The 26,806-nt window shown below is 44.3% G+C and overlaps 1 protein-coding gene across 3 annotated transcripts in view; it reads left to right on the top strand.

Annotated features, from left to right (window-relative positions):
- Window positions 1-26,806, top strand: part of MARCHF3 (membrane associated ring-CH-type finger 3) — a 318,136-nt gene that overhangs the window by 107,859 nt on the left and 183,471 nt on the right. The window contains exon 1 of one of the 3 annotated variants that reach the window (XM_073624892.1): window positions 11,126-11,242. The exons of the other annotated variants lie outside the window; for them this stretch is intronic. The gene's annotated coding sequence lies outside the window, so the exon portion shown is untranslated. Of the gene's footprint in view, window positions 1-11,125; window positions 11,243-26,806 lie in introns of those variants that run through there. 3 annotated transcript variants of the gene reach the window in all.

Below are 26,806 nucleotides of genomic sequence, written 5' to 3'. Positions count from 1 at the left end.
TTGAATGTGGAGTCGTCCGAACAGTTTCTACGTGTCCTAAGATATTGTGTGTAAGGTATAGAAGACAACAGGGGTTTAGAATGGAAACTGGTTGCGTGTAAAAGAGAATTTCCCGCTGTGGGCTTACGGTACAGCTGACTTGAGAGACTACCGTCGGACTGTTTTTTGACCGACATGTCTAGAAAGGTGATCTCTGTCTCACTGTATACCATGGTGAAAGCTAAATTAAATTCATTGCAGTTAATTGCAGCCAAGAATTTGTGCAGGAGTTTGACTGGGCCTTCCCATATGAGAAAAACGTCGTCTATATACCTGCGCCACGTCGAAACGTGGCACATATAGATACAGTGAATCATTAGTGATCAAAGGGTGTTCCCACTCCCCCAGGTACAGATTGGCGTACGATGGGGTACAGCAAGTCCCCATCGCGACACCCTGTACCTGGAGGTAGTGGGAACCGTCAAAGCAAAACATGTTGTGAGATAATATGAATTCGAGAGAGTTCAAAATGAACTCATCGTAATCTGGCTTGGATTCACTGAATTGGGAAAGTGTGCAGCGTACCATAGCGAGGCCTAAATTGTGTGGTATGCTGCAATATAAGGACTCAACATCAATACTGACCAGAAGAGTACCCTCAGGAATGTGTATATCTCGGAGTGCAGCATCGACGATTAAAACAAATCCTGAATAGGTATTGGCACTTGCTAAAAATGGATCCGCTACTATCCCCTTTTGTCCCAGACACACCAGCTGTGACTTACAGGAGAGCCCCGTCTGTTGGTGACTGAATAGTTCAAAGTGAGTACAGGTCTCACAGGGGGGACACTTGTAAAACCCTGGGCACCTTTTCGTGTGGTGGATGTTCCTACTGTCAGTATATGGACAGGCGTAGTGACATTCACCTACCCAATGGACGGTTATTCCACCCAAGACACTTTATCAACTGCAAGACCCCGGGTGTAGTGTATTTACTCACATGCGAGTGTGGGGGCTATTACATTGGAAAAACCATCAACCCTTTATGAAAGAGAATATATCAACATGTCTCAACCATTTTAAAACGTGCACATCCCACTTCGATCCCCAAAATTCATTTTTTGGGACTTGATCGCATCCACTTTAATTCACGAGGTGGTGATTTCAATAAAAGCCTCCTTCAATGTGAGCTTAGGTGGATCCACAGTTTACGGGCCACCTTGCCACCAGGATTGAATGAGGCTTTTAACTTCAGACCCTTCCTCCCAGGTTTCTCCTCAGGGGTATGTGAACTTGATATGTAGGCTATTAACCCGGTCTAGATCCCCTTTAATCATTCCAACTATATGTAATTACATACTTTGGTATATAGTTCTGATTTGATCCCTTTTATTGTTCTGTGTTTTTTGTTTTATGACTATTGTTTTTTTGTTTTGTTTTTTGTTTTTGTCTCTGTTTTTCTTTCACACATCACTTCCCATTTCCCAATACTTAACATTTATTTATTATTGTCTTTCCATATACTTATGTTTTATTTTTATTTTGTATAACACACTGTAATGATTTTTTGTTAAACATGCTGGTTGTCCTATTTTCATCCATCCACTAAGTGGCAGGTTCGGGCGTCTGTGTGGTTCCCGTGGTGCTGCTTGTGCGCTGACACCCGGCGGGCGGGCGGGCTCTCCCTGTTGCAGCCTAGGACAGTGACGGCTTCTCCTCCCCGTCTGGGATTGGCTGTGCGGGGTGGAGCATCCATACGCCCTCATCGTCGTCTCCATGACGATCGGTGAAGCCCTCCCGCCGGTGGCACACTGACGCGTGACGCCATTGCGCCAGTTGTGGGTGCGTCTGCGCCGCGCGCCCTTGTGCCTGAGGTACGCCCCCTGAGACACGTCCCTGCCCGCCGTGCGTGTCGACGTGGCGGCGGGGACGGCCTCTTTGTTTGCCTCTGATTGGCTGTTTCCTACATACCCTCGATTTAATCTCTCTCAACTGTGCTTAAACACAGCTGTACTGACTTGAACATTTTTGCTTAATTGATCCATTGTCCCCATATATAGGCCACTCTCGCTCACATCCGGATGTCTCATGCCAATACAGTGGCAGACACCGGATTGTCAGCAGCAGATGTCCCTGATTTACCATCCAGACCTAGGTAAGAACCATGTTTTTTATGGATTTGGCACCTTATAGGGCCAGTCCCTACATGTCTATATATTTTTTCAAAAACATGCTTCTTTGGCCTCTCCCTCTGTGCAATCTTTCCCCCTAATGCCGACATTGTTCGCTACAGGGTGGATTGGGCGTCCCTTGTGAAGGTGCCCTTGCTGTCACGAATCCACACCCCAACGGCGACTAACCAACCGCGACGTGCGTTCCGTGACCGGGGTATATGAGGAACTAAGGGAATAAGGGGGAACTTATACTGCGCATGTAAGACTGGCTGTAGTATTTTCACAGCCTGCACTACCTTTGGCCACCACTAGAGGGAGACTCCACTCCAATCCAGCTAGCTGACCACACACAGGCAGATACAAATCTTACATACAATCTGGTGCACTCTAAGGGTTGGGGAGCAATCTAGCAATTACTACACACTTCTAGGATTCCTCCAGCTATCCTGCAAGCTTGAACCCCGGTGTTAATCACTCTTCCCACTGTCCCCACACCCACACACCAGACACACAATAAACGATAGCCTGCCACCACCCAACAGTTTGTCCGCAGACTGGTCTGCTGAGCCACCACACACACAGATCTCCACCTGGAAGATCTGTTAGCTTACAATCTGCATGCAATCTGCCAACACACAGTGCAATTGCATACCGATTGGTACGTAACTTAAACCGAGTACTTAGGCACTAAAATACAACAACCTCTCCAGAGATATGAGTCCTAGCTTAGTACACAGAAGTCACTTATTAATTTTATCATTTAATATCCCAAAAGTGGGCAGTGCATATACGATATACAAAGAAAAAGGAGTTACGAAAAAAGATACAAAAAATACAGAAAGACACACAATTGGCAATTTGCTATGAAAATAAAAAGGGATAAAAACAGAAATAAACTTTACCCAAGTCTATTCGTTAGTAAAAGCATACTGGAACATGTGGGAACTCCCCAGTTTCGAACTGGCTTCGTGGAAGAACAATGTCCATATCTCAGGCTACCCAATTTATTGAAATATGGATGTGGGCTGGACTTTAGCCCTTGGCCAATCAACCCTGTGGGGTGTTCCTGTCTCAGCCCATAAATGTTTTGTGTTCTGAAATTACCAGAGTGGAATTGGCCCAGAATGGCGCTGATTGCTGGGTCATGGATAGGATTTCCGATACCAGCGCATCAGTCCGATCGCAACAGTACCAATCACTGCCTGCCTGCCGCAATCAGGCGCCATATAGCGGTTTTGTGTGGTTCTCTAGGATTCCACCTCTGCTAAACATACAGAGTTACATGTACACGTAACCCAACAAGTGTACGATCAAAAGGAATTATTTTTATCTCTCTGCCGTTAATATTTTAGCTTTTATGAGAGATAAAATAGGTTCCTTAGATCTCTTGATATTAATCAAAGCTTACAGGCTGTCCGGAGCCTTGTGAATGCCCCCTGCAGATCCGTTTGGCCAAGATGACTAGCAGTTTCTTTGAGCCTCAGGAAGGTGGCAATCTATGTTTACTCTAATGGGAGCTTTTATTGGCATCTAGGTGTCACTTAGATCCTAGAAAAAACTATCTCTGTCCTTTTCAAATGCTAATGAAAGAACATATGTGCATGACTGACATTGAATACTATATTTCTAATAACCCAGAATTAAGCTACATCTACAATTACACTACTTCTACAGATCACATCACATCTAGTTAAGGCAAAACTATCCTACGCTTATATTTTTGTCACATCTCCCCCTTCCAGATGACGCACAGCTGAGCCTAAACGGGTCAGCTAACGCGTCTGCATGGAAGATTCCCTAAGATGGGGGTGAAGGTTCCCCCAACTGAAGCTTGGCACCACCGACATTTCAGCCTGTCCCTTTGCAGATAGGAGAGGGTGACCGCACCCCTCTCTGACTGATCCTAACGGGTCTGGATCAGGATTGGCCAGCAGATTGCCCTGCGGATCCACTTCATCCACTGGCCACTGACTACCTACTGAAAGGGTACAGACAAATTTGTCATTGTGTGCTGTCAGCATTCTCAGCCATTGGCCCTGGCCATCTGGTGGTACTCTATGAGCTACCACACCCAGATGTTTGAGCCTGGCATAAGGCCGTCCCTGGGTGATCTGGGCCTGGTTCCATGACCTGGGTACCAGGGTCTCCACTCTTTGGCCTGTCTCCCACACTTTTTCTCGTTCTGCCTCAACAGAAGGCCTGCCAGCACAACCCCTGAATTCCTCTACGCTGACACCAAACATATCCGCCCGTAGGAACTCAGTGCCATCAGCTGCAGCCTCTGAGAGAGCAGATTCAGATGGGGTCAGTTTTCCCCCATAATCCTGTGATTCTTCCCCTGTTATGCACAGCAACGAATCCTCAATCATGATACTCATAGCTGTGTGGACAGAGGATAAAGCCACAAAACACTTTATTCTGCCAGGGGTCATCCTCTGACCCGTGTCACACTCTCCTACTCTGTCCTCCTCAGCAGAAGGCCTGCCAGCACAACACCTCAGTTCCTCTGGGCTAACATCAGACTTATCAGCCAGAAAGTACTCGGTGTTGTCAGCTGCAGCTGCTGAGATGGTAGGCCCTGATGGGGCCAAATTTGCACTGTCACCCTGTAATATTCCCTCAGTGACACACAGCAATGAATCCGCAATAGCAGTACTCGCAACTGTGGTGACAGAGGAGAAGGTCACAGAAGACTGAATTCCACCGGGGGTTGTCCTTTGACCCACATCACATACTCCTACTCCATCCTCAGCAGAGTACCTGTTGGCACAACACCTGAGTTCCTCCGGGCTGGCAACAAATGTATCAGCCCCTAAGAACTCAGTGCTGTCAACCGCAACTGCCAAGGGAGTAAAGTCAAATAGGATCAGATTTGCCCCCTCACCCTGTGGTCCTTCCTCTGTGATGCACAGCCCAGAATCCACAATGGAAGTACTGGTAGCTGTGATGGCAGAGGAGCAGACTACAGAAGACTTTGCCTCACATAAGGTTACAAGCACACCTTGCTTGTCCGTACCAGGATCTACTGAAACACAATTTGCCTTTTCAGCAGGTACTCCAAAACATTCCTTTTCTTTACAAGTGGTTACAGAGTCACAGTCCTGTTCCCCGTACACCCTCATCCCGCCATCCCCAACTGACCGCCCGTCAGCCAGACCTCTGTACTCCTCCAGGCTGATGTCAATTTTAACAGCCTCAGGGGACTCAGAGTGATCTGCCACAGACGCCAGGGAGACAACAGTGTGAGGGGACCTCAGGCCTGCTTGACCAAGTTCACAAGGGTCCGACCTAGTTGGATTGGGCCCTTTCATAGACAGTCCCTCTGTAGCAGTGGGCAATGACCAGTTCAGGGCAGCCCGGTGGGCCCCGGGAGTCACCACTGCAGCAGAGGGAATGTCTGCACAGCACAGATCATGACTTTTTACATCACACAAAACATTATCAATTTCAGAGTTCATTGTGACTTTAGTTTCCTCTCTGGGCCTTGGCTCCAGAAACCCATTAGGGCCTGGACCTGGCACACAGTCACTAGTCCCCTGACCCTCCCCAGAGTTCCCAACGTGCACTGAGTCACCCAACAGTACTTTACGTGAATCCGGGGCTTCAGGTGGAGATGCAGGTTCCAGGGGGGCTGAATTTGGCTCATAGCGAGCTACCAACTGCACCCGGTCAGTACCCGATAGTACATTACTGGCATCTGCTATGCCTACTTCTCTCACTTTGCTTTTTGATCCTCTGAGCAAAGCAACACAAGCTGTTGGTAACACAGGGATGACTCCTCCAACCCCTGTGATAACTGTGGCTTTCTTTGGGACCACATCCTCATGGCTCCTCGATCCTGAAAGAGCTAGGACATCCGTGGATCCTGTATCTTGGAGTCCGACTGAAACATTATTACCTGCGGTAACCAGCTGCAGGGTATCCGCACGGCCTCTTACATTTGTGGGATCTGCTCTGCCCACTTCTTTCACTTGGCTTTCAGATTCCTGGTTTAACGAAACACAAGCCATAGGCATGGCAGGGATGGCTCCTTCACCTCCTGTGACAACCATGGCTTCCCCTGGGATCACATCCTCACAGCACCTCAATCCTGGAAGAGCTAGGACATCCTTTGATCCCATACCTCGGAGTCCGACTGTAACGCTGTTACTTGCGGTAACTGGCTGCAGGTTATCCGCTCGGTCTCCTACATTTTCCCCAACAAGCAACACAGTAGGGGGTGAACTTTTCACAGTTGCTGGTGGGCTAGGCCTCCTCCTCTTTGGACAAAGGCTCGAGTAATGTCCACCTTGGTTACAGACAAAACACTTCAAGGTTTCCACAGATGTAGGTCTGGCTCTTGTAGTTCTTGATGCAGATGGAGGTGATGTTGCATTTCCATGCTGGATTTGGGTACTGTTCAGTTTGTGCTCTCTCTCTCTTTGCTTCATCTGCTGTAGTGATTTCTTCCGCTGAGAGGGTTTGAGAACAGAATCATGCTGTCTCACACAGTCATCTGGAATGGCACAGTCTCTGGGTTTAGATGCCATGGTGAACTGTTCATGGTCATCCTCTATCAACGCACATAAAAGCTGGGTCCTCGTCTTGCCGACTGTACTGATGCCTCTTAGCTCACAGAGGTCAATCGCGGTCTCTTCGGATTGCCTCTTGTACCAGCATATCATCTCGTGGGTTACCATCTCCAAGTTTTTTGCCCAAATAAAAGATAGAAAAGAAAAAACAAGAGGGGGTGGGGAGCAAATAGCCAAGTATGTCTTCTACAAAACAAAAATTATGCACTGAGTGAGCTTCTGTAGGTCAGTTGCTTCTAACAAGCTTCCAACCTTTAGTACGCAGGTTAAATGAATAAACCATGTACTAATGTACTAAGCAAATCCCACCGCTGCCACCAATCTGTCACGAATCCACACCCCAACGGCGACTAACCAACCGCGACGTGCGTTCCGTGACCGGGGTATATGAGGAACTAAGGGAATAAGGGGGAACTTATACTGCGCATGTAAGACTGGCTGTAGTATTTTCACAGCCTGCACTACCTTTGGCCACCACTAGAGGGAGACTCCACTCCAATCCAGCTAGCTGACCACACACAGGCAGATACAAATCTTACATACAATCTGGTGCACTCTAAGGGTTGGGGAGCAATCTAGCAATTACTACACACTTCTAGGATTCCTCCAGCTATCCTGCAAGCTTGAACCCCGGTGTTAATCACTCTTCCCACTGTCCCCACACCCACACACCAGACACACAATAAACGATAGCCTGCCACCACCCAACAGTTTGTCCGCAGACTGGTCTGCTGAGCCACCACACACACAGATCTCCACCTGGACGATCTGTTAGCTTACAATCTGCATGCAATCTGCCAACACACAGTGCAATTGCATACCGATTGGTACGTAACTTAAACCGAGTACTTAGGCACTAAAATACAACAACCTCTCCAGAGATATGAGTCCTAGCTTAGTACACAGAAGTCACTTATTAATTTTATCATTTAATATCCCAAAAGTGGGCAGTGCATATACGATATACAAAGAAAAAGGAGTTACAAAAAAAGATACAAAAAATGCAGAAAGACACACAATTGGCAATTTGCTATGAAAATAAAAAGGGATTAAAAACAGAAATAAACTTTACCCAAGTCTATTCGTTAGTAGAAGCATACTGGAACATGTGGGAACTCCCCAGTTTCGAACTGGCTTCGTGGAAGAACAATGTCCATATCTCAGGCTACCCAATTTATTGAAATATGGATGTGGGCTGGACTTTAGCCCTTGGCCAATCAACCCTGGGGGGTGTTCCTGTCTCAGCCCATAAATGTTTTGTGTTCTGAAATTACCAGAGTGGAATTGGCCCAGAATGGCGCTGATTGCTGGGTCATGGATAGGATTTCCGATACCAGCGCATCAGTCCGATCGCAACAGTACCAATCACTGCCTGCCTGCCGCAATCAGGCGCCATATAGCGGTTTTGTGTGGTTCTCTAGGATTCCACCTCTGCTAAACATACAGAGTTACATGTACACGTAACCCAACAGGTGTACGATCAAAAGGAATTATTTTTATCTCTCTGCCGTTAATATTTTAGCTTTTATGAGAGATAAAATAGGTTCCTTAGATCTCTTGATATTAATCAAAGCTTACAGGCTGTCCGGAGCCTTGTGAATGCCCCCTGCAGATCCGTTTGGCCAAGATGACTAGCAGTTTCTTTGAGCCTCAGGAAGGTGGCAATCTATGTTTACTCTAATGGGAGCTTTTATTGGCATCTAGGTGTCACTTAGATCCTAGAAAAAACTATCTCTGTCCTTTTCAAATGCTAATGAAAGAACATATGTGCATGACTGACATTGAATACTATATTTCTAATAACCCAGAATTAAGCTACATCTACAATTACACTACTTCTACAGATCACATCACATCTAGTTAAGGCAAAACTATCCTACGCTTATATTTTTGTCACACTTGCGATTCCACGTGTTGCCACAGGCGCTACCTCTGTCACCTCGGGACCCCCACAACCAGCATGTTGATCCCCTCATCTGTTTTTTACTTATGACATGAGCTTTATTATGTAAGTACTATGATTTTTTGTTACCCTATACAATAATGGCCAGAAAATAGACCATTTATATGGTCCTTTTTTGCTATGTTACTCATTTATGTCTATATTTATGTTCTAGAGACAAGAAATAATTTTTCTCACCCACCTGTATGTAAAACAATTCCCCTGAAGAAGGACTATACAAGTTTGACTACAGTCTTCTCCGAAACATGTCGGGAAATATGTACTAGCCACCCACCTCGCTTGGGCTGATGTTTGGGGTCGCTGGCATTGGGTGATATTACCTATTAATGCTCCATATATCTTAGATACAATCACTTGTAAAGATATTGATCACTTATTGTATATGTTTGCCTTGTCTTTTAGACATTTTTATCTATTTTTTGTACATCAATAAAGTTGGCACTGCCTGTGCCTTTTATCGCTACATACTCTCTCTACTTTTCTTCTGCCTTTTAAAATCCAAAGGGGCGTCCCTTATATGCACTTTGTTGCAGACAATCTCTTCCAATTATTTAGGATGATGGCAGTTCCTGCACACCAGAACAGCTTCTCATAATTTGATCTTTTCTATAACACAGAATTGAGTATACAATAAAAAAAAAAATTCTTCCTTTTAAATTATATAGATTTCACTTTTTGCAGGCTACCACTTGTGATGTTGTGATGTGATGCAGATGATCCCATTCTTTCTGCATATGAGTGGTAAAGCAGTGGTTTTCTGTAGGTTGTCTCATTAAGCAGGGTGTATCAGTTTGATTACTTTGGAGATTGGATTGTATTACTTTAGAAGGGTGTATACCAATAGATACAGCTAATAACATTTCAGATGGATCTCTTAGGTTTGTGCATGTATACAGTGGTATAGCTTTATTTGCCTTACGGGAATCTATAATCTTTTGAAATATAAGTATTTGTAGATGTCTTTATTTACATTGTAAATACCTGAATTTTTATGTTGATATCTGCCTTCTATAATACCCTGTATGGTGTATGGTAGTACTCCAGCAGAGGACATCTGGAGCAAGAGCCAGTGCTAGCCGCTAATCAGTCTACATTGCCAGTTATGCTGAGAAAGTAAAAAAGCAGAGTGGTGACCATTTTAGGCCCCTTTCACATGGGGTAGATTTAGTTGGGAAACTCTGAGCTGATCCCTTGTTGATTGAAGCAGAGTGAGAAAGATGTCACATCCATGCCTGCTCAGTTTCAGCAGAGCAGACATGGGCAGACACCTGCTCTATGGGTGGCTGGGTGTAAACGGACTCCGCTGTTCGTTTACATCAGGCTACCTCTGATACGGTTTGCCAAAATGAAAAAGGATGTAGTTGTTTATCCTTTTATTTATTTTTTTTCCTTTTTTTTGGGGGGGGGATTTAATAGGACCCGGAGGTAGGCGGGTGTATGTAAACGAACTATGGACCTTGAAAAACTGACGGGCAGACCTGATCGTAACGGCCACATGAAAGGGGCCCTCCTGTTTCACTTATCTTCATTGTCCATTTTATTCTTCACTAAGCTATGCTTCTGTGTTGGAATTTGGGGTTCTCACTGTTAGTGGTGCCACGACAACAAATCTTGCCTCTTGTAATTCTATATCCTGTGGCAGGTAAAACACTTGTCATTTAATGTCTATTTGGCTGCTTGCTTGATGTTCAGCTTTAAGGGATCATGATTAAGCATCCTTTACATGTCTAGGGAATTTGACCATATGGCTTCCATACTGTTGATTTGGAGCATAAAAAATATATTTATTGCAGGTGATTGAAGCATTTAAGTTTTCAGTCATGTTCCTAGTCATTACCAATACCCAGATAGGTTTGATCCCTCAAATGCAGTGACTGAAGACTGTGTAATTTAGTCTGCCATCTGGCAATGATTGACATGTTTTCATACTTGCAATGTATTGAAAGCAAAAAAAATGATATGCAGAATAGGAAATGTGTTGAGATAAAGTAAATGACAGCATTTTAATGTGGAAGGATCGGACGAACATGTTCAGAGGGCAGTGGGTTCATTGTGGATAACTGGACAGTAAACTGGTAAAGACCTTTTTTGGAATACAGAAAGATCTCTATCATTTTGAAGTGGAGACAGCATGCAGATCACAATGAAATGGCACAAAAGCACATACAAAATGAAACTTTTTTTTTTCTTTTATTTTTTTTTTTTTCTTTTTTACTGCGGTACTTTAAATAACCAGCACAATAGAAAGTTGATTGTTGGGAAAGACCTTAAAGATGTGGTTCACATTAGCCAGCCGGATGAATGTGACTTGTAATCATTGTTCTATGTTAGAAACCAACCGACGTTATTTAGAAATTATTTTGAGAATGTTACCAACTGTGTTAGACGGAAACAACAAAAACGAGAACAATCTGAATTATTTCCAGCTTAGTGCTTATCGCTTCCTTTTGTTTCTGGCAATCGTTCAGCTCAGACATTTGCTTTTTATGGTAACCTGGTTGATGATAAAGAACTAGTTAACCAGTCTTCAAGCAGCTTTCTCAACATGTCTAAAGGTAAAGCAAATTCAGTGTTATATTGCTGCTTCTTGGCTCAATAGTATGCCTCAAGATGTTAATAGCATGGTTGGTCCTTTTAAGCATGGTTGGACATTTTATTGACGCTGGATTTTGTTAAATTTTTATTAAACCCTCCTAATTTAGCTAAAATGGTGCACTGATAAAAGGAAAAGCGTTTAATATTATATTGGAAGCAGACCGTCATTACCATATGCCACTTACAATAATCCCTTACATACATACATACATACATACATACAAGTCCAGCAATTTCTGCATTGTCCTTTTCTTCCTGCTGCTCTTCTGCTGTATGTCCTGTGCTGTGCCACTGTCTTAGTTTCTTTTTCATACATCATGGGACACAGAGTCAGGCTAATATTAATTACTTGCTTGGTTATACTTCATCATTAGGGGAGTGGGCACTGGTAGGTCAAAGGTCTTCAGACAGGGAGTGATCCCCTATATAACCCCTCCCATACAGGAAGCACATCAGTTTTTTTACCAGTGTCTGCAAGGTGGATGGCACAGTTTGTTTGAGATTTCTGAGCTCCAGGTCTCTAGTCCCACAAATGGTTCCAAAAATGAATCAAGGGATTGACCAATTGGATCCATTTGACACAGGCTCTCATGCTTAGATAAATGGTACCAAAGCCTCGCAAAGAAGACTCAAGATCCTGCAAGGTTTTGCCTGTAACCTGGCCTCTGGGCGCTGGATCCTGCGGAGTGGAAATCCTGGACACTACAGCACTAAGGCATTTCCGGCAGGGTGCTGTATAGGTCCAAGGGAGTGGACCCTAAGCATGAGAGTACATAGTTCTTGAAGGTCCAAGTGACAGGAACACGCCATGAAGGGTGAAGATTGGGCCCTTAGCTTCTAAGTGGCCCTGCACCTGGACAGGTAAGTGAAACCCCTTTGTTTTATTATTGTGAGGTGTCCCAGTGATTGTAACAATTGGTCAAGCTAGTGTAAGGGCTTACCTAGGTTGGAGTCCATGATGCAGAGATGTATGCTCACCTTTGCAAATACACACAGCCCACGGTAACAGGGTAATAAGCTACCATGTGCTGTGAATCTGTGCACGGGGGCTTGACAGGAATTTGCCAAAGGATAGTCGAGGTAAAGCAGCAGTTAGGGATTCCAGAAGACAGAATAAATGATAAGCGGAGCCAGGGTCAGAAGCCGGAGTCAGTCTTGGAACGCTGTAACTAGAACACAGAAACACAGGAATACTGGAACCTTAGGCAAAACAGGAAACAAGAGACAATGAACTGACAAAGCCCTCAGTGTGGCAGTGTTTTATACCCAACTCCATTGGATAAACTGCCTCAGCTGAACCAGGAGTCACAGGTATAATCAGAGTATCGCCCTCAGTACTTAATGCAGAACCAGGCATAGCTGGAAAGCAGGCTGAAAGGAACTGAGGTGTGGCTCAGAGGCAAAGTAACAGGAGTACTAAACAGGCAGCCATAGGTTCAATACCTCCTTGAGCCACTTGGGGCGTGACCACGCCTGGCCGTCTGCATGGCATGGTAGGGACCGTGACAGCTAGCTAAAGGCTGGACACCTGTGTGCGGTGACCATACTGGGGAGTTCTGGGCTAGCTGTGGGTGTTTGCAAAGTGTACTTTTTTTTTTTTTGCTTGTGTCTGGCTGTTTTTTACCTGTGTGATGGTGCTCCATTTCGCCTTGGTTTGCAATGGCGCACGTGCATTTGTAAGAGCGCCACTGGGCTCAGCAGTTTGGTGGCCATGGCACACGTGGCTTCGCCCGCACATGCGCCGTAGCCTTTATCTGGGCATGTGAAGATTTGCGTTGTACGCGAATACAGTCGCGCCTGCTCACTGGGACCGCGCACATGCGTGCGCACACACACATAGAGCGTTTTCGGTGCACACCCAGCTTATTTAAGCTGTGTAGGCCAAGCATGTGGTGCTTCCAGAAGGCAACTGTGGGACAAAGAGCAGTCTCTGAACAGGCACTTGCAGTGGTTCTTTTTTCCTTAACTTGGTCACGTGAGTCACCAGGTGTTGCTTAGTAGGCTAAAGGTGCTTAGGAGGTTTGTTGCATAGGGGCTTGGTGAGCCCTATTAAAGGGTCTTCCTTCTGAGGTGTTTTAACTACACCAAGTACTCTTTGTTTGCAGGCATTGAATGTCTTCCAATAAGAAAGGTGGGACTAACACTACAGGGAAGGGCACACCTATGTCATCAGTATTCCTGATGAACCTAGTCGTATCCCCTGAAAGACCAGAGGCTCCCGGGCAATCTGAGCTGCTGCACTTATCTGGTATTATGCCGACAGTCAATGCTGCTGCTTCACCCTTTATCACTAAGGATGAACTGTCCTCAGCCCTAGCCGAGTTAGAGCACAGGATTGCCGGCGTGATTGCCTCCATCCCGCAGGGTGGCAGGAAGCCTGACAGATCCCCCTCCCCGTAGTCTCCTAGTCTGGCGCAGGAATGGGTTGAGTATGGGGAAGAGCTGAAAGCTCAGGATTCGGTGGAGTGCCCGGCAGATGAGTCTGATTCCGAGCAATCTGGACAAAAAGATATCCAGTCGATGTCTGCCTCTCAGTCGCAGAAGCTTTTGATCCTGACTCTGACCAAAATGGTTCGCTCTGCCTTTAAGTTTCCTCTTGCAGAGGTGACTGAGCCCCACTGGTCCTCTTTGGGATCTCTGAGACCTTTTCAAGTCGCACAGACTTTCCCTCTACACCCCCTGTTGGAACAGGCGGTGTATGCTGATTGGGAACATCCTGACAGGACTTTTTGCCTCCTAAAAGGTTTTCCCTTCTTTATCCCATTGATGAAAAGTTCGTTAAAAATGGAGCAGGCCAGCCGTAGATGCAGCAGTCTCTTCCTTTAAACAAGAACTTAACTTGTCTGGTACATAACGCAGTTGATGCTTTAAAGTATTCAATACAGCAGGTTTCTCATCTGGCTCTCTTATCTGTATATACTGTATGTGCAGACTTTTATGGCTTAAGAACGGGTCAGCCGAGCTTCCTTGTAAAAATTATTGACAGGTTTCCCGTTTTCAAGGGGAACGTTTATTCGGTGATCACTTGGACAAATATATCCAAAAGATTTCCGGAGGGAAGAGTTCTCTACTTCCTGTGAAGAAAAGCACCAAACGTCCCTTGTTTAAAAACCTAGGGACTGCTTCCTCAAATGTCTCAGTGTCAGGATGGTTCCGCCGCCAACAGGGCGCTAGGGCCAGGGGCAAGCCGCAAGGCCAGGGTCCAAAATTCTTCTAAACCCAGCACCAAGCCCTCTTTTTGAGGGGATGCCCCCACTCCATCGGGTGGGGAGAAGGCTGCTGCACTTTGCGGACATTTGGAAAACAACAATTCACAAGTGGGTCCCCTTAATTATATCTCGCGGTTACAAGCTGGAGTTATGGGGAGTGCCCCCTCAGAGGTTTCTAAGATCCAGCGTTCCCTCAGAATCTCCAAAAAGAAACTTAATGCTTCAGACACTACATCTAGTGCATCAAGGAGTGATTGTAGAGGATCCGGTACCCGAAAGGGTCACAGGGTTTTACTCAAACCTGTTTACAGTTCAGAAACCAAACTGGGACACAGGGCCCATTCTGGACCTAAGGTCCCTGAACAAGTATCTATTGATACAGTCCTTTCGGATGGAGTCTGTCTGCTCAGTAGTAACCTCACTCCAGAGGGGAGACTTTTTAGCCTCCATCTTTATAAAGGACGCATTCTTGCACGTACCTATCTTTCAGCCTCATCAGAGGTTCCTCCGTTTTGCAGTAGAGGAACGTCATTTTCAGTTTGTGGCTCTACTCTTCGGGCTTGCTACAGCTCCCCGGGTGTTCACAAAGGTCCTAGCACCAGTACTGGGTCTTTTAAGGGCCCAAGGGATTCTGGTGCTCGGGTATCTCTGGATGACCTACTGCTCAGAGATCACTCAGTACAGGCTCTAGAACAGAGCATAATATACACAGTGAGGTATTTGAAAAGCTTAGGCTGGATCATAAATACCGAAAAGTCAGCCTTGAGACCAGCTCAAAGTCTAAAATATTTAGGTCTGATTGTAAACACGGTCCAAGCAAGACTATTCTTGTCACCCATAAGGATCTGTGCCCTGAAAGATCAGGTGCATCAGATAAGGGGCACCAGACAACCCTCCATTCGGCTCTGTATAAGTCTTCTAGGAAGGGTGGTATCCTCCTTCGAGGCAGTGCCCTATGCCCAGTTCCATTCCAACTTGAAGAGTACTGACTACAGATGCCAGTCTCTCAGGCTGGGGAGCGACCTTAGATGGGCTCACAGCCCAGAGGAAATGGTCAGGGACAGAGCAGACCCTGCCCATCAAGGTCCTAGAATTACGGGCAGTACGTCTGGCCCTACAATCCTGGGCGGTGGAGCTTCAGGACTGCCCCATCAGAGTTGTCCGACAATGCCATGGCAGTGGCCTATGTAAACCACCAAGGCGGTACAAGGAGTCGTTCAGCTCTGAAAGAGGGAAATTTGCCAACATTGGGGATGGCCAGAGGTGGACCTACTGGCATCCAGGTTCAACAACAAGCTACAGCAGTTTGTCTCGAACAAGAGATCCTCTGATAGTTCCATGGAGCCAGTACTCCCTGGTTTATGCTTTCTCTCTGATCCCTCTCCTTCCACATTTGTTGCGTGGGATTCGAAGAGAGGGGATTCCAGTCATTCTGGTTGCACCAGTCTGGCCCAGAAGGCCTTGGTTCCCGGAGATTGTGAGACTGAATATAGATGGGCCATGGACGCTTCCAGGTCACCCTGATCTACTGTCTCAAGGTCCTATATTCCACCCCAATTTACGACATGGCTATTAAAGCCAGGGTGTTAAAGGAGCGTGGCATCTCGGGACCAGTGGTGTCTAATTTAGTGACTTCTAGAAAAGCTATCACTAGGAAGATTTATCATAGGGTCTGGAAGACTTATATTGCCTGGTGTGAAGCCAGAAAATGGCATCCTCGTAAGTATGTGAGTATCTACAGTCAGCTGTGGAAAGCAAATTGGCTTTGAGTACAATCAGAGATCAAGTTTCGGCCCTATCAGTATTCTTCCAAAGGCCTTTAGCCTCCCATTCACTGATCCGAACCTTTATGCAAGGGGCAACTCACTTGCTTCCCCCCATTAGGTCACCTATGTGTCCTTGGGACTTGAACTTGGTGCTGTCTGTGTTACAGAAACAACCATTTGAACCTATTAAGGAAATTCCATTAGACTTGCTGTCACGAAAGCTAGCCTTCCTGATGGCCATCACCTCGGCTAGAAGGATTTCGGAGTTGGCGGCCCTTTCATGCAGGGAACTGTACTTGATCCTTCACCATGACAAAGTCGTGTTACGAACTGTTCCAGCCTTTTTGCCAAAAGTGGTGTCGGCCTTTCATTTAAATCAGGACATTATTTTGCCTTCTTTTTTCTCTCAGCCTCGTTTGGCGGAAGAGAGACGACTGCATTGTTTGGATGTTGTCCCGGCAGTCAAGGTTTATTTGTCTAGATCTGCGGGGAGCAGACTTTTTTTTTCTACCAAAAGGACCTAAGAAGGGGCAGGCAGCTTCCATTGCCAATTGGGTCCGTCAATTGATCGTTCAGGCCTATGGTCTGAAACATAAAGCTCCTTCCATTAGGATGAGAGCTCATTCTAACAGGGGTGTAGGAACCTCCTGGGCTTTTCACCATCAGGTATCTGTGGCTCAGATTTGTAAGGCTGCTACCTGGTCTTCAGTGCATACTTTCACAAAATGTTTATCAAGTGGATGTTCGAGCAGCCGAGGATTCGGCTTTTGGCCGCAGTGTACTGCGGGCTGTCTTATAAGTTCTGATGGCTATTGTTTGGCAGGGTGTCTCCCTCCCCTCAAGGCTATTGCTCTAAGATGTCCTAGCAGGTAATGAATATTAGCCTGACTCTGTGTCCCATGATGTATGAAAACGAAAATAGGATTTTTACGTCATACTTACCTGTAAAATCCTTTTCTTTGAGTACATCATGGGACACAGAGATCCCTCCCCTCTTTTTTGAGGATTCGGTGCTTGCTACAAAACCGAAGTGCTTCCTGTATGGGAGGGGTTATAAAGGGGATCACTTCCTGTCTGAAGACCTTTGGTCTACCTGTGTCCATTCACCTAATGATGAAGTATAATCCAGCAGGCAATGAACATTAACCTGACTGTGTGTCCCATGATGTACTCAAAGAAAAGGATTTTACAGGTAAGTATGACGTAAAAATCCTATTTTTCTTAGGGAGCCAGCTGTCTTTCTAGTTCTTGCAGTCAGCCCCCTGATGAGGCAGATGGGTTTCCCTTTGCTGGGGAATGTGTCCTGTAATATGTGATCCAGGAGGCTGCAGAAGGAGGCAGACGTCCTTTTCACCTAGGCAAAAATTGAGACGGGGAGTGGGTCGAATGAGAGGAGACAAAGAGAATCCATAAAAATCCTAAAATATGTATTTTTTTATATTGTAGAGGAGGAATTATTAGAATAGTGCAGTGTGTATTAATTGTCCTGTTTAATAGAACAAAAGAAAAGTTTACTGTTAAGTTTTACATACACAGTTGTATATGAAGCCTGTAAAGTTTTGCATAGGGAACAAAAGATTCCTTTACTCCCTCCATGTACTTCTATATACTAATAGTTGTTTCTTGTTTAAACTGCTACTATGCTAATGTTTACTCATACCTGATTAAGTTACATATAAGGCTGGCCATAGATGGGTTGCAGGAAAGAAATTCACTCAGACACTGTTGACAGGAGAATCCCTCCCGTGGAGCCATTGTGTTTTCCCAGTGGAGTGAAGCCATCCCTGCCAGGAGAACAGTGAGTAATCGCTTGTAAAATCCAACAGGCTGGTTGTACCCATTTTGATTGATCGATCAACTTGGGTACATTGAGCCTACCCATACATGGTTCGAATCTCAGCCGGTTGCTGCTGAACTGGCCGAGATTCAAACCATCTATGGGCAGCTTAAGACATCGATCATCCAGCACCCACATCACATATTGGCTCTTGTTCAGTATTTGTCTACATCAGGGAGGTCCAATCTTTTCCATTCTAGCCCCTCTTATGTCGGTTGTATGTGATGAAGGAAGCTGAAAGTAAAAATAGGACTGGGGTGGACTGGCACAGCAAAGTCTGGATAAAAATCTGAAGTTGTTATTAAATTGTAAGTAAAACCCTGAGGCTCGGTTCACACTGGGGCGACTTGTCAGGCGACCTAGTCGCCTGACAAGTCGCCTCCCGTTCTGTGCTATGGAACCGTTCTAATTGGAGCGACGCAAGTCGCTCCGACTTAGAAAAAGGTTCCTGTATTACTTTGGGGGCGACTTGGGGCGACTTGCATAGACTTCTATGCAGAAGTCGTCTCGCAAGTCGCCCCGCAGTCGTTTGCAGGTCGCCTCGCTGAGGCGACCTGCAAGTCGTGCCGCCCATGTGTGAACCGAGCCTAACCATGAACCTCTCTTCTTTGCTCCCGTTTGGTCTGGTAAATATACAGTTTTTTTTTTTGTTTTTTTTTGCTATATCTGTTCGATAAGTGTTTTTTAAGTTGATTTTGCCAGAAACTTTGTGAGCTGATTACCTTACTGTGCTCTCTGCCTATGCAAAGAAACTTGCAATCTTTGTAATTCATCAGAAATTAAGTAGGCAGGGCTGACAACACATGCTTTGAAATTCAGAGCTAGAAAAACACCATGTTATATCAAACCACAAGAGCACACTATATTTCTAATACCTCAACAGTTGTATGTGTAGTGTATTTAAAGGGATAAAACACTGGAAATGTGTCGCAGAAATAAAAGCAAACAAAAAAATTCAAATTTTTTTTGTCTGAAGCCTACCATTGCTATTTTTGCAAATTAAAAAAAAAGTTGTAGCACTAGCCTGTGTACTGGTAGGATGTAGACAAAGGTAAATAAACAAAACAAAACTGTGTACTCAGCAGGAGCTAGAATAGTCCAATAAGATGAAGATCTTGTCCCAGGGATAGGAGCAGATGAGGAGGAGGGATGATGGTGCTGGAAGTGGCGGTCAACCATACATCAGATGCAGCATCTGCACAGCCATCTTGGAAGACCACCCTCAGAGCAAGAAAAAAAAAATAGCAGAGCGTAGGCAATGTCAGTAAAAACATTCTTTTTTTTATTAAGAAAAAAACAGCAGCCATTTGCATTACAGTAGGTAAAGGCCAGCTTGGTTATGAAGCAGCATGTTGGCTTAAGGATCAGCAACTCAACATCAGTGGGTTGATGAAAAAGGATCAAGGATCCACACACTACCTGTGTTGTTGAACAGCAGGGACCAGAGGATGATAAGCTGCCGGCGGGAGCAAGGATCAAAGCAGCTGCTGCAGGGAGGCAGCACTTGGAAGAAGACAGCTGGCAAGTTCTTTTGTGGTGTGGGGGGACTCGGAGAAGGAAGAGGAGTGCAGACAACGTGTTTCCAGGCATATGTGCCCTTTTGTCAAGCCTGAGGTACATTTGCCCAGACTACTTTAACACTGCCTCCCTGCTGCAGCTTCTTTGGTCTTCTTGGCTTGCTTCTTTGGCATCACTCCAGCCGGCAGCTTATCATTCTCTGGTCCCTGCTGTCCAATAGCACGATTAGTGTGTGGATCCTGGATCCTTTTTCATTGCCTCAATGATGTTTTGTGGCTGTTCCTTGAGCTGACATGCTGCTTTATTACCAGGCAGGACTTCACCTTCTGGGATGTAAGTGGATGCTGTGATGTAAATGAATGTAAAAGAACAGCACTGACATCGCCCTGCGCTCTATTTGTTTTTCCTTGCTTTTTGCAAATTGCTTTTTATAAATATGTCCTAAGATTGGTAATATAAAGTAAAAAATGTTACTTAAAACTTTACAGGCTTGACTCAAAATGATTACAGTAGCTCAGTCAAGCCTGGCTCACTACCTATTCACTGGCCCATATATATCTTTTATACATTCAATATTCATTGAGTAGTATGTAACCACTCATGTGTATGTGCATCAATTTTACAGCAGTTCTTTTGCATATGGGCTACCAATGCCTGCTAATAGGAAATAACTTGTATTATACTTTTATTAATGTTTACTATCTCCTCTCTTATGTGCTGCCAAGTTGGCATATATGTATCTATTACGTTTATGCCATGTGTATGTGCAGATATATGAAAAAACTTTTTTATCTGTTTTATATTATTGTTACAAATAAATAATGTTTACCAACCACTCTACCTCCACAAGTCAATTGCCTCATTTAAAGTCCCACATTCCCTTTTCTGTTTACGTACAGTGGCTTAGAATTAACAGTAACCTGCTTGTATTATTATTTTACATGGGTTTATTTTTTCCAGGAAAAGTAGATTGTAGATCCAAAATTAGAGATTAATGTTTAGAAAATGGAACCCTTGTTTTAGCAAACTATCAATAAATGCCTGCAATAATAATCTGGTATGTGCTATGCAGTTGTAAGAAATTTCCTGAAAAAAAAAATAGAATACATTTGATGTGACAGTTTAACACCATATAAAAATGAAGGAAAAGTGGAAATCTGGAAACTAGTGTTATTGTACAACGAGTAAATTGTTATCTAGTTTGGTGATGTGATCTGGGTGTCGTGCTAAAAAACCAATTAAAGGGGTTGGTATACCCCAAACTGCTGTTCTTAGATTGTTAGAGGTTGGTTAGAAGCCCCTCCCTCTTCTTTTACATCATCAGCGGACTCTGATGGTGAGATTCTCTGACTGTAGTACCAGGTCTGTTCCTCCTGCTTGAAGACCCGATTTTTTGCCCTGTGTTCTCCTCTTATCCAGTTTTACATAATCTCAAGTCTTTGGGCAATAACTCAATAATGGATGAAATAAAAAGAAATCTGAACAGTTTTGGGGCACTGAAATCAGACCATTTTTTTTATGTGCTGGCTTAAAATGTTTGTCCTTTTGTAGGTGGAATTGCTCTATAACAAGACATTTCTGGAGTAACAAGGATGTTTTCAAATGGGAGGTTAATCGGTTTCTTCACAAAAATCCCTCCTACAATCAGTGTCCACCCCTGTTGGTCATTACATTCAACAGACTTTTCTCATGTGGAATAGTAATTTTTGAGCTAGGAAGCAAGAATTTCCCAAGAGACATTTATTCACCATTCTAATTATGTAAAGGAGAAGCACAGCCAAAGCTTGTTTGGCTGTGCATCGCCTGTGGATCACAGGAATGCAGTTCGTTCTGCACTCCTGTGACCCGATTTCAGCAGACAGTGAGCTGAAGCCCGCTGTCGGCTAATGTCACAGAGCCAGTCCAGGCTGGGGAAAGAGCTCCAGTGCTATGATTAAGCACTTTGTGTGAAACCCATCTGCTGAACAGTGTGGATCCCTCGTGTGTCATGTATTTTTTTTTTTTTTTAATCTACAATAAACCAACAAATTTTTCTTCATCTCTGGATGTGCCGCGTTTTCTCTTTGTTGCACCCTAGCTCCATCCCAGCCTGTGACTGCACTATGCTCACCTCCCTTTTTTTTTTTTTTTTTTTTTTTTTTTTTTAACTTTGCTTTCTTTTCCTATCAGCATGCTGTTTGTCAGCACATGAACTGATTTGCTTGTTGTGCTGTTTCTTCCTCTCATTCAGCCCTGCTGTTCAGGGACTGCAAGGGACTGATGCCAGGTAAATTCAGGTACTTGCACTACTTGCCTTTAAACAATACAATTGATGGTGTATTATTGATTAAATAATTACATTCATTAATTTGTATCTTTTATATCTGCATTAGTTTATCTTTAATATGGACCAATGAACTTCTCTTATTGGGTACATTTTGGTCTGTTAAACATACCATTAAAAATTGTTTTGTTATGTCAGTTTATTAACTGCAAAAAATACCTGTCTTGACAGCAATTGTATGCTCTGCCTGTGCTGACTTTAGCACAGCATTGTTCACAGCTTTTTCTGTCGATTAAAAGAACAACTCCCTCCTAAGTTATAAGGAGAGGAGGAGGTATCCTGTCCTATGGTGACAATGCTGCTCCTCCATAAAGTATGTTGAGTGAATGTTGTCACCCTACAGAAATTCTGTGACTTGTCAAAATCACCATGTGAAAAAAAAAGAACTGATAAAAGACAACTAAATGCATCATGAAAAAAAGAAAAAGATTGCAGGCACCATGTCTAAAGACTAGTAAGCTGTAATATGACATTTTGTTCTTGGGTTTAGGTATGCTTTTAATAAGATTTCACAATCCTGAGTATCAGGATTTAATAATGGATCTGTATGTTAATACTGAGGCTACCTAGGGAGTATGCAGGTAGGAGCAGGCATATTTGCAAAGTAGTAATTGTCAGGTTCTTCTGTTGATTGACATGGGAATAAGCTTAGCAGGTTTTGGTTAAGAAATAGTAAGACCCAATAAATGCAAGAGGGGTAAACTGCTACAATACTGGTTACTTTCTAAGCTTAATGCTTTATTAAGACTATTTTGACACATTGAGTTCTTTTTAATAAATAAGGTAACTTTGTTCCAGTAGTCTTGTGATTCTGGCACCCCTGGTAAACATCATAGCCAGATCTGTGACCTCAATTCTGCAGCTGAGCTGGTGACTCACTAGTTAGTAAAGCCAGAATCAGGACAGTCCCAGAACCCATACCTTTACAACAAGTCAGCAATGACAGCACACTGATGTCTCAGTCCCCAAATGATTACTTTAAGTTGACTTGAAGGCCAGCCATTATTGCTACCCCCCTAAATATTTCACAGCATACATTCTAAATCCTGCCTGTCTGGAGTTTTGAAGAGACAGGTCTGTAAATGCCAGCTTATTTTAGCTAAATTATAGCTAAACATCTACTATCTTACAGAATTTATACCCCGAAAGTACTGAACCTTCAAAGTGACACACAAATTATGGAGAATGTTCCCTGGAACACAACAGTTAATCAGATCATTTCTGGAGTTACTACTGAGTGGTTTGGCCATCAACTGTTATTATGATGCCCAGTGACAGTTAACATGGGAAAAAAGTCTATAAAAAAATGCGAATGGCTTCCCAGTGTCTCCAGTCACAGTGCTGTCATCATATTTCCTTGTCAGGCAAGATTAATGTTCCATCCAGTGACAAGAAGATGGCTTATGGGACTGGTGCATAATGTTGTGAATGGATAATGTAATAAGAAATCGGAAGCTCACGCGTTTTATAACGGTATTATTATTTGGTTTTACGGCTGTTAGCAACTAACTTGAATGGTTTGTGTTGTGTGGCTTAGTGCAGGTAACACAGAAAACGCAATGCTCCATTTTGACATACATTATATTTACAGGCAAAAACACATCTGAAAGCAACTGTATTACAAAAAGCTTCCATTTCAAAAGATCTAGACTTCATAGTGGCACCATCTGTTTAATAAGCTAGCCTGTTTTTTCCAACTGTGTAGGACTGCCTTTTATAGTTCATAGCGCTGAGCTTTGTTTTCTTCATCAAATCGCATATTTTACTCATATTGACAATTTTATTAAAAGTAGTCTTCATTATCATCCCCCTCATTAAGTAATAGTGACAGTATTCTTAACATCCATACCTGGGTGGCAGCCTGATGTTTTGTTCTTTAGATCTACCAACAACTATGAAGTATTAAGATTTTATCTTTAAATAACAGAGTACACTGGCCTCATGCATTCAGTAAAACTTAGAGGAAGTAAACCCTGGTGGGTTTTACTTCCTCTTTATTTCCCTGCAAAGGTAAAGCATAATGGGCTTCTATGCATCGCATAGTAGCCCATTATGTGTCACTTACCTGAAACCGAAGCCCGCAATGTCTCTGCTGCCCCCACTTGCAGGGAGCGTCCATCTTCACCCCTCTTCCTTCCGGGGCCACGAACTCTGGCTCTGTGACTGGCCGGAGTCATGTGACGTCACTCCGCGCGCGGGAGCCGCCAGTCACGGCATGACCTCTATTAGAAACTCAACGATGTGCCCTTTCCAAAGGGCGCATGCGCCGATGATATCGGCGCTCGGCTTTTTAGTAAATATCTCCTAAACCGTGGAGGTTTAGGAGATATTTCTGTTTTTGTTTACAAAGTTTTTTATTAAAGAAATTCAGATAAGTACAAGGAAAAAACATAACATAGACATTAGTCAGCATTGAGAGTGTTATAAAGAACTAGAATCCATGTACATACAAACAATTTTCTGACTAGAGTGCTGAAATCCAAAAGTTGTGTAGGTATCACTCACAATGCTGCAGTTCTTGGAATGCTATTGATTAACTTATTACAAAACTAAAAAATAATAATAAAAGCTGCTTCTAGTGCAACAGGCTTTATAGGAAACTTACTGCATATATATCACATCCTATGGCTCTACATAGGTTCACACATATTCAAGGCACTATTGGTGTTGATTTTTAAAGAAACCAAGCTCATACCACATCCTGCTGTTAGAGTCATAAGGGCTTTCTGGTGCCTACGAGGTAAAACCTTCCCTCAAGCAAGTTAAGAAGCAGGCCAGGGGCCCCATTTTCATTCAAAGATTCTCATAGAATCCATGAGGGTGTGGTGGATGCGTTTCATCAGTTTTATTGATTCCATGCGGAGAAGCACCTGGGACCATGGAACCAGTGCTGTATTTTGGCCTAGGCCAACAAGGCCCAGGCCGGCACTTTGCGGGGGGGCAGCGGCCGGCCCCGCTCCCCCCACGAAAAAAGCCCCCCCTCTGCCTCCCGAGTCAGTCCATTCACTGCAGGAGGTTGCTGGCCGAGCGTCTCTTACATGGAGCACACACAGTGTGTGCTCACAGTTCCCCCCTCCCCCTCTCCTTCCCCTCTGTACAGACAGGAGAGAGAGAGAACTTGTCAGCGTCTTCTCCAGTGTTGTGATTCCAGGGTCACTCTGATTGTGTCTTCAGTGGGCAGACCTAGCTACAGTCTGCATATCCTGGAGGGTGAGAATAAAATCCCAATCCTCTTCACTGTCTCTCCTTGAAAACCTCACACAGGGCTTATCTGTGCTCCAACTTAGTTTCTCCTATCTCCCTGTTATCTGAAATAGGGACTCTCTGATAATTAACCCTTTGTGTCTTTGCTGTGCTTTACTACTCTGTTTCAATGGACACATGTACACTGCTGCTTACATATATGGTTAACTCTTTACAGCTCAATATCTGCAAGCTGGTGCTTCTGGAATCAATGGCATTTAACACCTTAGTTTCTGCTTATATATGTGGTTAACCTTTCATAGCTCCTTGTATCTCTTCACCCTGGTTCACATTGATGCTACTTTGAAATCGCTCTACTTCAAGTGAAGTAGCGTGATTTCAAAGTAGCAAGGTCAGCGCGATTTCAGGTGCTACTTGATAGACATTTGTGTGGCTTCATTCACAGATGTCTATTGAAGCCGCACCTGAAATCGCCAAAAGTAGTACAGAAACTACTTTTGGGAATCGGTGCAACGCTGCAAAATCAATGTCGCACCGATTGGAACAGTACCATTGCCTCTAATAGCCTGCGACTTTTTATGCAATTTGATCTCTCAAATCGCATGACAAATTGCTCCAATGTGAACCTAGGCTCAGTTCACACTGGCTTTGATGGGCACTGATGAGGCTGCATTGATGGGCACTGATGAGGCTGCATTGATGGGCTCTGACGAGGCTGCTTTGATTAGCTCTGACGAGGCTGCTTTGATGGGCACTGACGAGGCTGCTTTGATGGGCACTGACGAGGCTGCTTTGATGGGCACTGACGGGGCAGCTTTGATGGGCTCTGACGAGGCAGCTTTGATGGGCTCTGACGAGGCAGCTTTGATGGGCTCTGACGAGGCAGCTTTGATGGGCTCTGACGAGGCAGCTTTGAAGGGCACCGACGAGGCTGCATTGACGGGCACCGACGAGGCTGCATTGACGGGCACCGACGAGGCTGCATTGACGGGCACCGACGAGGCTGCATTGACTGGCACCGACGAGGCTGCATTGACGGGCACCGATGAGGCTGCTTCGATGGGCACTGATGAGGCTGCACTTGGTACCCACTTTTAACCACTTCAATACTGGGCACTTTCACCCCCCCCCTTCCCAGACCAATTTTTAGCTTTAAGTGCTGTCACACTTTGAATGACAATTGCGCGGTCATGCAACACTGTACTCAAATTACATTTTTATCATTTTTTTCACACAAATAGAGCTTTTCTTTGGTGGTATTTAATCACCGCTGGTATTTTTATTTTTTACGCTACAAATAAAAAAAGACTGAAAATTTTCAAAAAAAACCAAAATATTTTTCTTAGTTTCTGTTATAAAATTTTGCAAATAAGTATTTGATTTTGATAAATTTTGACCAAAAATGATGCTACTATATTTCTTTGGTAAAAATAACCCAAATCAGTGTTTATTTGGTGTTGGCAGTGATGGGGGACAGACAGATGTTTTATGGGGACACTGACGTGTATGGGGACATGCGTCTCTGTTTACATTGTGACGGCTGCGATTGGACACAGCCGTCACGTGATCGGGAGGGCCGATCACAGCACCCATATCCCAATCTCTGCTCAGCTGGATTCTGTGATCATAATGATCACTGGATCAAGCCGCAGCGTGCCTTGTAGCCG

This window comes from Aquarana catesbeiana, linkage group LG01 (genome assembly GCF_042186555.1).
Source record: "Aquarana catesbeiana isolate 2022-GZ linkage group LG01, ASM4218655v1, whole genome shotgun sequence".
In the NCBI taxonomy this organism is placed as follows: Eukaryota; Metazoa; Chordata; class Amphibia; order Anura; family Ranidae; genus Aquarana; species Aquarana catesbeiana.
Note: the sequence above shows the minus strand (reverse complement) of the source record. Positions and strands in the feature narration are given on the sequence as shown.